At 37.2% G+C, this 17,535-nt stretch overlaps 1 protein-coding gene across 11 annotated transcripts in view; it reads left to right on the forward strand.

Annotated features, from left to right (window-relative positions):
- Positions 1 to 17,535, forward strand: part of TCF4 (transcription factor 4) — a 360,673-nt gene that overhangs the window by 11,427 nt on the left and 331,711 nt on the right. The window lies entirely within an intron of this gene.

The following is a 17,535-nucleotide window of genomic DNA, read 5'->3' on the forward strand; positions in this document are numbered from 1 at the left end:
TTGTATAATCTACCATTTCTGAAAAGGGAAGAAAAATTCAGACTGTGAGATATGGACAACTGTAATCCGGCTCACTTGTCATCACGTGTTCTAATTTGGCTAAGGCAGTTGACAAATAACTGTTAAAATGTATTGTGTTATTAAAAATAACACAGTAAGACCCATGATTAAATATCAGGGCTGTAATTTAATCTCGGGGGTTCTGGTGCTGTTCATAAACCATTTGGCTTTTTTCTGTAACGGATGACGTCAGAATACAGCTTGATTGAATTATTACCGTGGGTTCCAGGAGCACCTGCCTGTGCCGCTTTGACTCCATGGCATGTCAGCATTTCCATTACAAACTGTGTTTCTGCTCTGACATTTTTAACTTCGAACAGTTAAACTAGATCAACGGTTGGCATACAAACTTTTTAGCCCCCTGGGAAAAGACTGTTTTTCCAATAAAACAGAGAAGGTGGTGGCAAAGCCCCATTACAGAATACTTCTCAGAATGTTCTTCCTTGCTTTCATCTTCCATTAATTTAAACATTCCCTTTCAAAGTACTTAGCTGAATTGCAAGGCATCTGATTGGAAGATTTTTAATCTCGGATTTCTCAAGTCAAGTCTTTAAGCTATGGAAAGACTGCTAAACTGAGAAAAAACCTAGCTTTTATGAAGGAGGATATTGAACTGAGAGTTGTGGATACTTTAGGTTTCATATTGGGTGAAATACTGAAATGCAAGACATGAGAAACGTACAAATTGGAGTACATTGTCAGTGAATACTTTTATAGCCACTTAAGATAAGTAAAAATTGATAATGAATGGTTTAGAAAGGTATATTTATTTATTTATATCACTACCTGGAGATTGCTGGCAAAGTTTCCATTTGCCCCTCGGGCTTCAATATGTAGGCAGTGGACATGGATTTTATTTATTTTTTACCTACTTAGCTAGTTACCTATCATAATTCTTACTGAGTTTCTGTATATATTCTGTATATATTAATTCTTACTTAATATATATTTTCAGTACTGTGTTAAAATTCCTGTTTTAGCAATTATACCACAGAGAGGATTTTTCCTGGGAGATAGGTCCTGCCCAGAAAGGGCATATATTCTGACAAGAAAGAATAGAGAACCACAATCAGTGTTGAGAAAGCAAGTGTCATTCATGTTGTGGAATTTTAGATCAATACAAACTTATTTCTTGCTGAGGGAAGTTGGTAGTGAAAGCCTCATGGACAGATCGCCTCTGACCCCTGAAGAGGGGATAGGACTTGAACATGGGGAACTGGCAGGAGTCCTTGGCACTGAGCTAACAGAGCAGCGGGCAGAGTGGAGAGGCTGCTCAGCTCTGCGGTGGAGCCACCTGTGGTCCAGTACCTGCGATGACTTCCAGCAGACACCTCTGTCTTGGGTGCCTTTTTTCTTTCCTGGTTTTGGGATTTTTCTGGGGAGAATCAGCAATTCAGTTCCTTCTAAAAGTATATGTATGTGATGGTGGTGTGAGGATGGATATCAAGGTTTTTATATTCCCAATTTCAAACTCTTCCTATTATATTTTTCAGCAGTGAAAACTCTATTTTGATTTAAAACAAAGCTACTTTGCAAAGAATTACTTAACTGAATTCAGGAAGTCTAGAATCTTTTGCAGTGTTAAATGCTGAATAGCTGTTTGATATTGACAAGTAATAGACTTTCAAAGCCTGCATTCTGAAACTAAAAATGTTTGCAACTCTCCAGTATACTTCAAGAGGGGTTTTATAGTATACTTTAAAATATTTTTAGATTCACCACTGTAATTTTTATTGTCACGGCCATCACCGTTGCCAATGCCACATCTTCTGGTTCAAAAGCTAGCAGAGAAACGAGGTTGTTATTATTGCCAGGTAATATATATATATTCAGGAATGCATTTAGAAAACATTTTCAAGATATACTGTATTGTGATCTTGGCCAAAACTTAATGTTTGTGAAAACATTATGGAGTGGTCAGATACACTTTTGGGTAAAATCTGTCATAATTATATCACAAATAGAGAAAAGACACATAATACCATTTTCTCCTTAAGTATTGATGAATTTAGATTAAGATATATCTCTCTCTTGACCTGCAAGCATTTCAGTGTGACCTGTGCTACCAGTTTCCACAAGAAGCCAAACAATCAAGCGATGGTTGAAATAAGCTTAGGATGCATTTCTTAATGAATGATTGTTTTTTACAGGGTATAAACAAGAATTTTTTGACAAAGAATATTTTAGAACTATTTTTTTAAAATGTCAGTTACAAAGCTGTGTATTCCCAAAACTTTTTCTTCACTTTCAAAAACAATAGATTTATGTATTGGAATATTTTGCAACTCAGAAAGAAATTTTGTCATCAAGTGGTAATATTACAAGATTATACAACTTCATACATAATCTAATTTTGTAATAAGAAAAAAAAGACTAAACATTATTAACTTAAATTCTTGTTCAAATAATAGTTCTTTTTTGTGTGCCTTCTTGAACATCATTGTCTCCTTACTGGTGTCCCGAACCATTGCATGCTTTTCTGTTTCTCTTGTGGGCACTGCAATTTTTCATCTAGTTGCTTTTAACCAAAAGATTATTTGTATTTTGCCACCTGAATTTCCCCTGATTTTATTAACCTCTTATTATTCTTTAAAAATATTTTTTCCATTGATTTGAGAGGGAGAGAGTAAGCAAGGAGGAGGGAGAGAGAAAAAGAGAGAGAGAGAAAAGCATTAACACATTGTTCCATTTAGTTATGTACTTGTTGATTGGTTTTTATTTGTGCCCTGACCGAGAATGGAACCCGTGACCTTGGTGCACCAGGACGACACTTTATGCACTGAGGCACCCTGCCAAGACTGCCTCTTATTATTCTTCAGTTTATCTTTTCAGCCCATGTCTAACTACCTCTCTCTCACATGGGGTAGACTGCTGCACTGCCCACTTCTGCAGGAATTCGACACTTCTTAGTAATTTGGTAGGTGAGAAATATTTTGGATAAAGTGAGAAATATTCTATAACTACTTTAATTAATTAATTTTACTTTAGAAATTCCATTGCTGTTAAAGACCTGATTATTTAAAGAAGGTTGAAATCTTCAGAAATGTGAAAGGAATGAATGCATATCATGTTTTTTCTTTTTTTCCAGTGTGAATACAGTTCACTAGAGTAACAATTGAAATACTAAGAATTAGTAACTTTTGCTTACTCAATCATTCATTCACTCCATAAATTTTATTTTGAGATTCAAGACAAGTTACAGTGTTAAAAGCTATGGTGATATAAAGAAGAAAAAATGTCAACTTCATCAGCATTGCAATGGGGCAAAATGTTGCTGTTTTTATCTAAAACTTTTATGGTAATTCAATAGGAAAGTACTTTTAGTTAATGATGTTGAAATACTGAGTTAGATTTCTTTAAAAGATACTTTTTAAATACATATAACTAAGTGCAGACTTCATAGTTTCAACTGAGACTTAGAAATCCTAGAATCTGTGTACATGTGTATTTCTATGTGAGTAGAAAGGAAGGAGAATGGATTCTAAGGATTATGGAAATTGGACCTTGAAGTGTGTTATTATGAATGTACTCTCTAATTTAGTGCCAGAGATCTTTGGGAGGCATGACAATTATGGTCCTTTTTTTTTTTTTAGTAGAAATTAAAAATATGGATTTATAGCTAGCATTCATTTAATTCAGGGGACTAGATACATAAAGGGTTGGGCAAAAGTAGGTTTACAGTAGTGGGTATGCAAAACACAGTTTATTCTTGTATTATTTATTAATTTTTGTATTGTTTTCCATACGAACAACTGTAAACTTACTTTTGCCTACCCATATATGATTATCATTTTTATTTCCACACTTGACCATTTTAAATATTTATTTTAAAATTTCTATACTTTTTACTTATTTACTTTTGAAACTAAATAATTATTTATTAAGCCTCTACCATGTGTCAGGACCATGCGAGGTGCTGGAAATAAAATGGTGAGCGAGACACTTTTGTCCCTGAATGTATTATATGTAGGGGATACACATCAGCTGAGTTATCAACCAACATGTCCAGTTCCACATTGAGAGGTGTGTGGCATCAGATGAATTTGCAGGGATATCTGACCAAGCCCAACGGTCAGAAGAGGCTTCCACACTGAGGCAGGCACACTGAAACCCAAGTCTGAGACAGATGAGGGGAGTGGAGTGGGCTGGGGATGCAGGGTCCACAGAGAGAGAGTGAGCAGGTGGCACCAGTTGTGCACAGGCTGCAGCGTGATTTGAGCTGAAGCTGGGAAGGAGGTTGGGGGCCATATCACACAAGGCTGTGCAACAGGGTGGCTTTGCAGTGTGTGTGCCCATGAGTGTGTGTGCCTGGGAATACTGGCTGCAGCTGTACCACAGACCTTTGGGGTAGGAGGTGTGGGTGGCCCAGACCAGTTGTGAGGCTTCTGCAGAAATCCAGGTGAGAGATGGGATTTTAACTAACTGTAGCCCCTTTTTGAAATCTATAACTTCAATCCACTGAGGGACACTTACGTGGGCACTCACTTTATTTTCTGAAGCTTCCTATAACTTGAATACTTGAAAAATCTACTGTACTTTAAACCTTATAGCAATAACTGAGACCTGATTCAGCCACCATGTGATAACCACTGCCTTTTTAGCAGCCGAGCACCATAGATGTGCCTTGTACTCTCTAAGAGAAGGGCAAGTTGACTTCTGCACTTTTGTGGTGAAAGGTGCAGAGGCGGAAGTGGGAGGCAAAGGGACTCTTCCTTCTTATTCCTGGTCTTCAGTAATTACGCACCGCACCGCTTCAGCTTCCTATAGCGAATGTTCTTTTTTTTTTTTTTTTTTTTTTTTTTTGTATTTTTCTGAAGCTGGAAACGGGGGAGAGACAGTCAGACAGACTCCCGCATGTGCCCAACCGGGATCCACCCGGCACGCCCACCAGGGGGCGACGCTCTGCCCACCAGGGGGCCATACTCTGCCCCTCCCGGGGCGTTGCTCTGTTGCGACCAGAGCCACTCTAGCGCCTGGGGCAGAGGCCAAGGAGCCATCCCCAGCGCCCAGGCCATCTTTGCTCCAATGGAGCCTTGGCTGCGGGAGGGGAAGAGAGAGACAGAGAGGAAGGCGCGGCGGAGGGGTGGAGAAGCAAATGGGCGCTTCTCCTGTGTGCCCTGGCCGGGAATCGAACCCAGGACTCCTGCATGCCAGGCCGACGCTCTACCACTGAGCCAACCCGCCAGGGCATTATTATCAGTAAACATGATGGTTTATTTAGTTCAGCCTGTAAGCTGAATTCATTGAATGCCTGTAACCAGGTACCAGCACATCTACAACATGTCACTCAGCCTCTTTGTTGGTGGACTTCAGGAGGGTGGTTTGATTTATATGATACTCTTTCTGAGGTGGCCCGTGGGGACAAAATGAAAGTCTCCATTTTTATATATCTCAGCTAAATCCTACCTTTCTCTTTTCTAATGACGGCGTCCCTCTTTCCTTCTGTCCATGCCACTCTTTCTCTGCCTTTCCTCTCCTTTCTTACCTTTCTCATTGATCGGATTGTTTCCTATTGGGACTCACCGCTCAAACCAGTATGGTTGTAGGTTCATTTTAGTTAAAAAAAAAATTGCCATCCTTGTGCTTATTTACTGTTCAAGTTGAAAATATATTGTTTTCTGTCTCCTTCTCTCTCACTCTCTTTCTCATCTTTGCATAGGCCAGCTAGGTAGAACACTGGGGCAGTGCAGTGGGTAGGGCTTGGGTCCTGATATCTGTGTCAGTTTGTATACATGGCTCCAGGACCCTGGAGCTCTGTGTTCCTCATCAAAAGGGTGCTGAAAGGAGAGAGGCATACATAGAACTATCTGCACTGAGCAGAAAGATTTGTAAACCCTTTGCTTTGCTGCTGGTAGATAGTAGGGTAACGTTGATGTAAGTGGACAACGTTCACGTGTTGTTCCTGCCTCTTGGAGAATGCCTTCAGCATCCAGGCATGCATTTGTTACTCTCAGTTAAAAAATAAAATACAATTACTTCCTTTTTGGGATGGAGAGGCGCACAGCATTCAACAGTATCTGCAATGCTTTATTTTTGGGGAAAAAAGGGCAGAATGTTATGATTGATAACTCTATGCTTGAAATATTTCATAATTAAAAGCAAAACAAAAAAGTAACAAATCGAACAAAAACTCTTCCTCTTATTTGCATTCCCTTCTGACCACAGCCCTCTGTTTCCCTCCATAGCAAGAGTTTTTATTGTTGTCTACCCTGGCTGTTTCTGTTGCCCTTCACCCACATGCTTTTTATTTTAAGTCTAACCCCAGCCAAATATTTTAAAACACATTTTACCTTGTAATGCTTGACATATACAAAATTATACATGTAAGATATACAAATTATGAAGCTTAATAATAGAATGGAGCCCTGTAGACCTGACTATTCAATGTCAGACCCAGAGCAGTGTCAGCCCCCCTCCTGGTGGGGTCCTTCCTTATCCACTACCCCGTCATCCCTGCCAGAGGTAAACATTGTATTTTTTTAAGTCATTGTATGACATGCTTATGTATCTTTAAACAATAGGTTGTTTGGTTTTACCTGATGGAGGATCATAAAAATGGTGTCCTTCTTGTATTGTCTGTACTACTTGTTTTTTCACTCAGTATTACGTGTTTAAGATATATCCATGTTGTATGTGGCCATAGTTTATTTTCACTGCTGATGAATATGCCTCAATTTATTTATGTATTTTCTAGTTAATTTGAACATCTGAATTGATGCCCCCCTTCTTTTGGAACTACACACTTCCCTGAATATCCTTTGATACAGGCTAGTTAATTTCTTGCTATTTGTAGGGTAGGTATCTCTGAGAAAAATGGCTAGGTTGTGGATTTATGTGCATGTTCAACATGATAAGATAGTGCCAAGTTATTCTCCAAAGTTTGTTACCAATTTACACTCCCACAGGTAGCATAAAATATTACTCTGGACACACATTGTTGCCCACCTTTGGTGCTATTAAATTTATTTTAAATTTGTATTAATCTAATTGGTATAAGATTAAAGTGTTTCTGGCTGTGGTCTTAATTTGCATTTCCCTGATAATTGATGAGGTGAAACATCTTCATATGTATTTATTTATCCTCTGTGTTTGTTCTTCTGTGGAATTTCCCCTCCCTCTCAATTTCTCCTGAATTGTTGGATTTTTTTTTACTGATTTGTGGATGTTCTTAATATATTTTGGGGTAATGATTCTTTCTGTTATACATGCTGAAATACTTTCTCTTATTTTAGGACTGGTTTTTGTACCCTCCTTATGGTATGCTTTGATGAACAAAAGACTTTAAAATTAATGTAGTCATATATTTTTTTCTTTGCCTGTTTTGTGTCATGGCTGGAAAATCCATCTCTACCCCAGGGTCATAAAGATTTTTTTTTATATGCTTCTTGTGAAAAGGATGTCATAGATTTGACTCTTACATTTAAGTTTTTAATATAATTGGGATTTTGTAGAATTGGGAAGTAAGGGGTATAATTCCGTATTTCCATAAATACCTTGATAACTATTTGTTTTAGAATCATGTATTGAAAAGTCCACCCTTAACTCTGGCTGGTTGGCTCAGTGGTAGAGCATTGGCCCGGCCTGTGGAAATCTGGGTTTGATTCCTGGTCAGTGCTCACAGGAGAAGTGCCCATGTGCTTCTTCCCACCCCAACTCTTTCTTTTCCCCTCCTTCAGCCATGGTTTGAATGGTTGTAATGGTTAGAGCAAAGTTGGCCTGGGTGCTGAGGATGCCTCTATGGCCTCGCCTCAGGCGCTAAAATAGCTCAGGTGCCCAACAATAGTGCAGCAGCTCAGATAGGCAGAGCATTTCCTGGTAGGGGGTTTGCTGGGTGGAGTCTGGTTGGGGCCTTTGTGAGAGTCTGTCTCTGCCTCCCTGCCTCTCATTTAATAAAAGAAAAAAGAAAAAAAAGTCCATCTTTTTCCCAGGCATCAACAGTGCTACTTCTACAAAAGTGTAAATTTCTGTGTTTGTAAGGGTTTTCATTCTGAGTACTTCACTCTAATCTGATGGTCAGTTTATCTACCCTGGCCTCAGTTCCCTGTTATAAGTTTTATACTGCATTTTGGTATTTTGCAAGCAAAGTCCTTCCTCTTCCTTCTTTTGTTCTGTATGTACACATTTTGCTTTTGGCTATTTGGGGGGGCTATGTTCTTACACAGAAACTTTAAAAATAAGCTTGTCAAGGTTTTTCATAAGCCTTTTAGGGATTTTATTGAAATTGCATGGAAGCCAGTGATCATTTGGGGGGAAATTAATACATTTTTAATAATGATTATCTCTACTCCTGTATATCTCTTATTTCTTTAGGTCTTTCTTGGTATCTCAAAATAGAGTTTTATAATTTTCTTCATGGCTTCTGCATATCTTTGATGATTGATTCTTAGCTACCTTATTTTGCTTATTATTATTGTTAATGGCATTTTCTTTTAAATTAACTATTCAATTTGTTGGTATATATGAATAGCGTTGGTTTTTGCATATTGATTTTCATATTCACTCATGTTGCTAAAACTCTTATTAATTCCAAAAATGTCTTTGTGTTCTCTTCAGAGTTTTCCAAGTGGGTAGTCATATCTTGTACAAATGATGACAACTTTGTTGTTTTTATTTTCAAACCTCTATAACTGGCCTACCCCCACCCCTGCCATTGTTCTTGCCAGGCTACCTGGGACCTCAAGCACATTGTTGTTAAACAGAAGCAGGAATTGTGGGTATCTTTGTCTTGTTTCTGATTTTCACTGTTGATAGTGATGATGGTAGATATTTTGTTATGAAATTTTACTTCTCTATATATTTTTGCTAAGAGTTATATCATGAATGATACTGGGATATATAGAATACTTTTTCTGTGTATATTTAAATTATGCTTTTTAAAAGTCTCCTTTAATCTGTTAATGTTGTCAGTGACACATATTTTTTCCTGTGTAAACTTTCTTTGCATTATTTGGATGAAACTAATGTAATTATGATATAATTTTATTTTTCTAAAAAAAATAATACCCTGAACTGTTTTCTAATATTTTCCTTTGTACTTTGCATCATTTTTGTATCTGAGATTGGTATATAATATTACTTCTGTTACTGTCTGTCTAGTTATGGCTACAAAGGTTTGTTGACCTGTAAATGAATAGGGTATATTTCCACTCTGAAGAGTATATAAGGCTGAGACAGTCTGTGTCTTGAGATTAGGTAAAATTAATCTGTATACCTATCAGGGCCTTGTGGAGAATGTTTTAAACCACTGATAAGTTTTTTATAGTACTGAGAATGAGAATTTTACTTTTGTCCAGATAATTTTAAAATTATCTATCTGAATAAAATTATATATGATGTATATATTCTCCCATTTGACAGAAGTTTTTAAATTGACTGCCATAAAGTTGTTCACGGTATTCCCTTATTAGCTTTTTAATCTTTGCTGACTGCAATTAGGTTTCATTTTTTTTTTCTTTTTTTTTTTTTCATTTTTCTGAAGCTGGAAACAGGGAGAGACAGTCAGACAGACTCCCGCATGCGGCCGACCGGGATCCACCCGGCACGCCCACCATGGGGCGAAGCTCTGCCCACCAGGGGGCGATGCTCTGCCCATCCTGGGCGTCGCCATATTGCGACCAGAGCCACTCTAGCGCTTGAGGCAAAGGCCACAGAGCCATCCCCAGCGCCCGGGCCATCTTTGCTCCAATGAAGCCTTGGCTGCAGGAGGGGAAGAAAGAGACAGAGAGGAAAGCGCGGCGGAGGGGTGGAGAAGCAAATGGGTGCTTCTCCTATGTGCCCTGGCCGGGAATCGAACCCAGGTCCTCTGCACGCTAGGCCGACGCTCTACCGCTGAGCCAACCGGCCAGGGCAGGTTTCATTTTTTAATACTGATTTTATTTGCATTTTCCTTGATCAAGATTGTTAGAACTTTTCTTCATTTAGTTGTTTCAAAAAAGAATCAACTTTTGGCTTTGTGGATTATGTTTTTCGGTATGTATATTTTCTACATTAATTTCTATTTTATTATTGCTTGGTTTCTCTTTGGGTTCATTTTGATTTTTTTCTAACTTGTTTGGTTGACCACTTTATTTGTTGTCATTCTTTTTTTTGCTTTAATGTAAGAACTTATAACATGGTCTTATAATGTAAGAACAATAAAATGCCCTCCACATCCGACTCTCACTGTATTCGATCAATCGGTTTTAACATGTAATATGTTCATTATGTTTTATTTATAAGTATTTTAAAATTCCCAATATGATATCATCTTTGACCCGTGCAGTATTTATTAGTGCCTTAGAAATTTTACAAATGAATGTCATTTATTCTTTTATTATTGACATTAATGTAATTAATTTGTTGTCACAGAACTATTCTGTGTGACAATAGTTCTTTGGTTCTTGTGAGACTTGCTTTATTGTTGGTTTTAATTAATCGTTTTTCATAAATGTTTCATTGTGTGCTTGGGAAAATATGTGACTTGAAGGACCTGTATGTGTCCAGAAATTTAAGTTTGTTGATTGTTCCTTACAGTCATCTCTGTCTTTACTAACTGTTGTTTTTTTGGGGGGTGATAGGTCTGCCTGACATATTTGTCACTGAGAGGAGTGGATGAAAATAATCCTGTCTGAATATGATTTTGCCAACTTCTCACTGTGTTGTTTTGGCTTTATACATGTTGAAATTGTATGCGTTTAAGTTTAGAATTACCTTATCTTCCTGGTTAATTAAACCCTTTATCCACTTTGTATGTGGTCACCTTCTTTCTGCTCATTGTCTTAATGTCTATTTTTTCTGTTATTAGTAAATTATCCCACTTTCTTTTTAGCTAATATTTGTCTAGTGTATATATTTTTTGAATTTTTATTTTCAAGTTATTCATGTTGTTGTGCTTTAGGTATGCCAGGTACAGCTGAACTTCAATTTTAATCTAATTAGGCAATATCAAATTATTTAAATTCATTTACATGTTTTGTACTTCAGTTTAAGCCACTTACATATCCTATAATGGTGCCTCTTGGAATTGTGCCATATGGTAGCTCTGTGTTACTGTCATCTAAATTCTTGATTTCTATTTGTATTGCTTTTTATACTTTTTTCCTTCCTGTCATTTTTTAAAAGATATTGATTTAAGGTTTTGTTTGTTTTTTATTTCATTTCCCCCTCCCATAGTTTGGAATTTATTTTTGTTCTTTTAGTAGTTATCTTTGAGATTTTTTATGCATAGTTATTCAACAAAGTCTAAAGTTTGCCTATAGTCTTAACTCTCCTTTGAAATAATTTTAAGATTGTAAAATACTATTTCTTCTATTAATTGACTTCTTAGAGCATTTTTGTTTTGAGCTTTAAAATATTTTCTACAAATTAGATATGATTATTTTATAGACAATGTTTAGATTTACTAGTTTACTAATTTCTTTGCTTAATACTTTCTGGCATCTTAGTCCCTCTTTATGGGATCATTTTTATATTTGGTGAGTATATCCTCTAGAAATGTTAGGTATAAAGAAGTTGGAGGTCAGCTCTTTTTGTTTTTCCAAAAGGTCTTGATGTTCTTGAAGATAATTTTTCAAGGCGCACAATATCTTTGCATTTGTTTTTTCTCATTACTCTGATAATTTTATTCTATTGTTTCCTGAATTTCATTGTGGCTTGAGAAGTCTGCTGTCAATCTAATTGCCATTCCTTTCTAGGACATCTGTCTTTTCTCCTGACTTCTTTTTCTCTTTTTGCTATTTAGCAATATTATTTCATTACATCACTCAGCAACTTTTTGAGAAAAATGTTTATTTTGGTAGAAATTCTGTGCATCTGGCTTCTCCATACCACCATTTTTTTTTTTAGTTTTTTCTTTCTGCCTCTTTTTTGTTCGTTACTCTTCTATCTGAAATATAAATATTGAACTTTCTTGGGGATTTTACCTGGGCTTCTTTTCTTCTGCTGCTGAGAGGCAACATGGTACAATGCCTCAATCTAGAATCAGATTGGGTTGTTTGTTATCTAGTTACTAGCAATCTGATCTTGTTTCCTTATTGTAAAATGGGTAGAAACAGGGTTTTTGGGAGGATTCAGGAAGAAAATACTTGTCATGCACTTAGCCTGTGTCATACACAGAGTGGAGAGTCAGTACATGTCAATTCTTATTTTCATGTGTATTTTCCTCCTAAGTAATTCTGTCTCTTTCCAAGATAACAGCTAATATATATGTATATCTCCAGTCCTATTTGTGTCTTCCAGTGTTAGTTTGTATGGCCAGTGTCTTTTATATTCAGTTTCTTCTTTTCCCTTTAATAGATGCCTCGTCTAGTTTTCTGCATCTTAGGGATGGCATTAACATGCATCTCGATCTGGTTTATTAAACCAAGATCTGGACACCTCACCCCCCTCCTTTATCTAATTATCGTGGAGTTCTGAATTGTGACACGAAGGAACCGCTGAGCTAAAGCCAGCCCTAATTATCGTGGAGTTCTGTTCCCCATCTCTACTTTTACTTTTCTAAGATCCAAGGTACCATCATTTCTTGTAGCCTTTTAACTACTCTCCACATTTCTACTTCTTCCCTGATGAATCTTATTCCAAAGCAGCCAGAGTGAATTTTAAAAGAAAATGTGTCAAACAGCATTTCATCTCCCAATATCAGTTTTTTTCACTATTATAAACATTTTGAATATTATAGAATAACTTCTGTATACTTCTTAATGTATTTTAAATTACCTCCAGAATCTCATTTGGTTTCCTTCTCCTGTTGCTTTCTATATTCAAGCTACATTGGACTTCTTTTAGATCTTGGACTTTGCCAAACGTTTTCTAAGTCCAGGACCTTTGCACATGATGTAGAGCACCTCTCCCATAACTTTTTACTGGCTAACTCCATTCAGAGCTCATCTGAAATGCTATTTTCTCAGAAAGGCTTTCTTCAATCTCCTAATCTAAATTAAAATTTCTTTCAATTCAGTAAATATTGGATCTATTTAATAAATAATTAAAAAGTATATATATATGTGTATTTTTATGTGTATCTACTAATTAAGAGGTGATAGTTAGATGGAACCATGTTCATTTTAAGTTTAGTCACAGTGTTGTTATTGGAAACCACTAAACTTCTTTCTTGTGTTCATTTATTGGATCTTCGAGGTCATATAAATTTCTTGTGCTCTCATTATATATATTTTTTACATTTTCACAGACATTTTTGATGTATAATTTAATAAAAGATATGAAACATTAGCCCAAATCAAGAATTGGAGAATACCCACCCATTTAGTACCATGTCATGCACTCTGATGGTGTTATCTTATATAAATCCCAAGTCATTCACAACTCACTAAAGAGGAAATTGACTCGGCTAACCCTGTGACCTGTCCAAGACCATAAAGGTGGTAGGGGCAAAGCCTCAGTTTAGCCTAGGTGTTTGAACTCCAAGAGGAGAGCTTGTTTCATATCTTCTGCCTTAGTTCTTCCCTTGACAAACTTTTTCAAATTGCTACAGTTAGTACAGTTCACAGAGTTGTCTCACATATATTACTTCATATACTATGTACATATGTTTTTAGAGGAGCCATGATATTGTTTACATTTCATTATGGATCAACATTTTTATCCACTCTTTCATTCCCCAGGATATTACTCTACAGTCTTTGAGTTTACAGATGGCAAAAGTTAACAAAGAGCTATTAAGTTCTCTGAGAAATGGCACAATGTAATATTGATTGTTGATAAGTATTTTTTAACTAGCTGGAAGAGAATACATAGAAACTTTTAAAATTTCAATTATTGTGTCTGTTTGCTTTCTGGTTGTTTGGCTATATGTTGATATACATCTCTGACTATGTTTTAGAAAATATGCAAATAATACAATTAGACCTGAATTTTATAGATATTCTTAGGAGAAGACTTAGGATTTTTTTCAAGGAAAATTATTAACACTGTAGTGCCATTAGTAGATGAGTATATAAAAAAGCTGTGGTACATTTATCCAATGGAATACTACGCAGTCATAAAAAGGAAAGAAATCTTTTGTGGCAGCGTGAATGAACGTGGAGATCATTGTACTAAGTGAAATAAGCCAGTCAGAGAAAGACAATTACCACATGATCTCATTCATTTCTGGAATCTAATAAGCAGAATGAACTAACAAGCAAAATTAAGACAGACTTGTACACAGAGTGCAGGTTGACAGCTTTCAGAGGGGGGTGCAGCTCAGTAAGGGGGTGGAGAAGTTGAGTAAAAGAGGACAAAAAAAAGAAAAAACTCACAGACCACAGTTTGGTAATTGTGCGGGGGGGCAAGGTGAACGAGGGTATGGGGGGTAAATGGTAATGGACAGAAACTCAACTTAAGGGGTGAACACATGGGGTGAACACACAATACAGTGTACAAAGATGTGTTGTAAAATTGAGCACCCGAAACCTATATGTTAACCAGTGTTACCCCAATAAATTCAACTAAAAAAGAAAGAAAGGAAATTATTAATTAGTTAAATGTTCAGTTAACACTTAGTTTTGGCAGAAATAAAGTGGAATGGAAATTTGGGAAGTGTCATTGGGTGAGTTGGATTCTTGAGGCCAAGTAGGGTGTCCTTGGTCAGACCAAAACAGGATATAGGGAGGGAGCTGCTAGTGCCGGTGAATTAGCTTCTGTGTTCAGAGCTTCTTCAGTGCCTTCCAGGGCCCTGCCTTCCATGCTCCTTGCCCTCATACTAAGTATTTGGTTATTGGCAGGGCATTCTGCTTTGAAGATACATTTTGATGTTTTGATTTATAAAGCTACAATTAAAAAAACTCCTGCTAATATTTAGTATGAATTTTACCATTTTACTTCTTCTATGCATAGCATCTAAAAACAAACTTTTCCTTAAAAGAAGAAATCCTTCTTCTTTCCCAAAAACCTAGAGAATAAACACATGGTTTTGAAACTAGAGCGAAAGACTAAAGCAAGGGTCAGAAACTTTTTTGTAAGGAACCAGATAATAAACATTTTCGACTTTATGGGCCGTACAGTTTCTGTTACAAGTGCTAACTTCTGCTGTTGTAGCATGAAAGCAGCTGTAGACAACAAGTAAACCAAAGACCATGACTGCATTCCAATACAACTTTATTTACAAGAACAGGCAGCAGCTGGATATGGCTGTGTGGGGGGAGGTCGTGGCTTGCAGCTCCTCAGCCCAGAGAAATGTGTTTTAGACCTAAGTCTAAGAAAGGTTTGGCTTCTCCTCCAGCCCTCTTCATTACTGGCTCTGTGATCTGGGACTGCTCACTGTAGATCACAAAGAGTGAATTGATTCATTTGAAAAGCGGAACAGTCATACATTTTTTAAATGGATGTTCTGTTTCTTTATATTTTCTAGGCATTTAATATACATAATAATATAATAGCATATTTTCTGAAAGTAGTGCAAACTATTTAAAAAGTAAAACACAAGCTAAAAGAAAGTTGTGAGAAAAATAATATATGTGAAAGAATTTTGTGAGGAATAGATCAGATTCTTTGTGGAATCAGGATAAATATAAATATTGAATAGATCAATAAGTATTAGGTTTGAAGATCATTATGGGCAAAGATTATTTCTTACCTGTGAATTTTGCATCATCGAGTACCTAATGAGCTAGAACCATTAATTATCTTATAGTATTTTATTTATACATTCATTTATGATTAATTTAGTACTTTTATCGAGCCTTCCCTGTATATGAAGAACTATGATGAATGCTTCAGATAGTAAAAAATGATGATAAGTAACCTAGTTTTTGATCTCCAGGAGCTCACATTCAGGGAGATGGACATTTACATAAACTACTCTTCTCTGAGATAAATTCTCCATTAGAGGCATGAACGCGGGGGCACCACAAGGGCATCGGAGTCAGTGGAGTAGTGGCTGAGTGCTTCATGGAGACAGTTGGGTCTTGAAGGATGAGTGGGAAGTCTCTGGAGAGAAAGTCTAGACAATTTGAGTTGAAGGAGAAGTCTATGCAGTTGTGGACTTTGGAAACCACAGAGAGTTCTCTAAGACTAGAAACGTGGTCCTGTGAGCACATGGGAGATAGGGTGCCAGGACCAGGGAGTGAGAGTCAGGGAATGGGAACATTTTTATTTTTATTTATTTATTTATTTATTTATTTATTTATTTATTTTGTATTTTTCTGAAGCTGGAAACGGGGAGAGACAGTCAGACAGACTCCCTCCCGCATGCGCTGGACCGGGATCCACCCGGCACGCCCACCAGGGGCGACGCTCTGCCCCTCCAGGGCGTCGCTCTGCCGCGACCAGAGCCACTCTAGCTCTGGGGCAGAGGCCAAGGAGCCATCCCCAGCGCCCGGGCCATCTTTGCTCCAATGGAGCCTTGGCTGCGGGAGGGGAAGAGAGAGACAGAGAGGAAGGAGGGGGGTGGGGGTGGAGAAGCAAATGGGCGCTTCTCCTATGTGCCCTGGCCGGGAATGGAGCCCGGGTCCCCCCCATGCCAGGCCGACGCTCTACCGCTGAGCCAACCGGCCAGGGCCGGAATGGGAACATTTTTAAAGCCACAGAATACTTTGGCAAGCTGATGAAAGATATGACAGTTTTCCATAGGAAAACTCATTTAACACGAAGATTCAGTATTTTGTATACAATTTTGTGAATAAGGATCCTAGAGATCACATTGTAAACATTACAAACTTTCTATGAGCTCCCCTTTCTGAAAAGCAAAGGGAATTAGTACACATTAGTATAGATGGATCCCAACTTATGTTGGTTTGACCTGCGATTTTTTTGACTTTACAATAGGGCAAAAGCAATATGGATTCAGTAGAAACTGTAATTTAAATTTTGAATTTTGATCTTTTCTTGGGCTACTGATACGGGACGCGGTATTCTATCTCTTCTGCTGCTGGACAGCGGCACAAGCCAGCACCCAGTCAGGCATGCCATCACGAGGCTCAACAGCCTTTACTCCACGCAGCCATTTTCAACCTTTACATCTTATGGCACACATAAACTAATTAGTAGAATTCTGTAGCACACCAAAAAATATATTTTTTTGCCAATCTGAAAAAAAAATAGGTGCAATTTTTATTCATTCACACCAGATGGCTATTATGTTGGCTGTTGTCATTTCGTTATTTGCCAATCTAAGGGAAAAGAGGTGAGTGTCCCTGAATAGTCAGATGTGGCATGTTTTAAAAATTCTTGCGGCGCACCAGTTGAAAATTGCTGCTGTATGATCTGCTATATTGCCAGTGTTTTTTGGATGTTGTGTTCCAAGCATTTTTAAGGTAGGTTAGGCTAAACTATGATGTTTGGTAAGTTAGATGTGTTCAATACATTTTCCATTTACGATATTTACAATTTATGGCAAGTGTATTAGTATGTAATCCCAGCTGTAGTCAAGTGCTTCACTGTGATGCTTGATGCAAATACTCTTGATAAGCTTAAAGTATTTTGCTTCATTTATATGAGATTGTGCTGAAATTTTTGTATTTATAATTTTCTTAGAGAGATGGTTAAAGCAAAAGAAAAAAA

Source organism: Saccopteryx bilineata, chromosome 11 (genome assembly GCF_036850765.1).
Source record: "Saccopteryx bilineata isolate mSacBil1 chromosome 11, mSacBil1_pri_phased_curated, whole genome shotgun sequence".
Classification (NCBI taxonomy): domain Eukaryota; kingdom Metazoa; phylum Chordata; class Mammalia; order Chiroptera; family Emballonuridae; genus Saccopteryx; species Saccopteryx bilineata.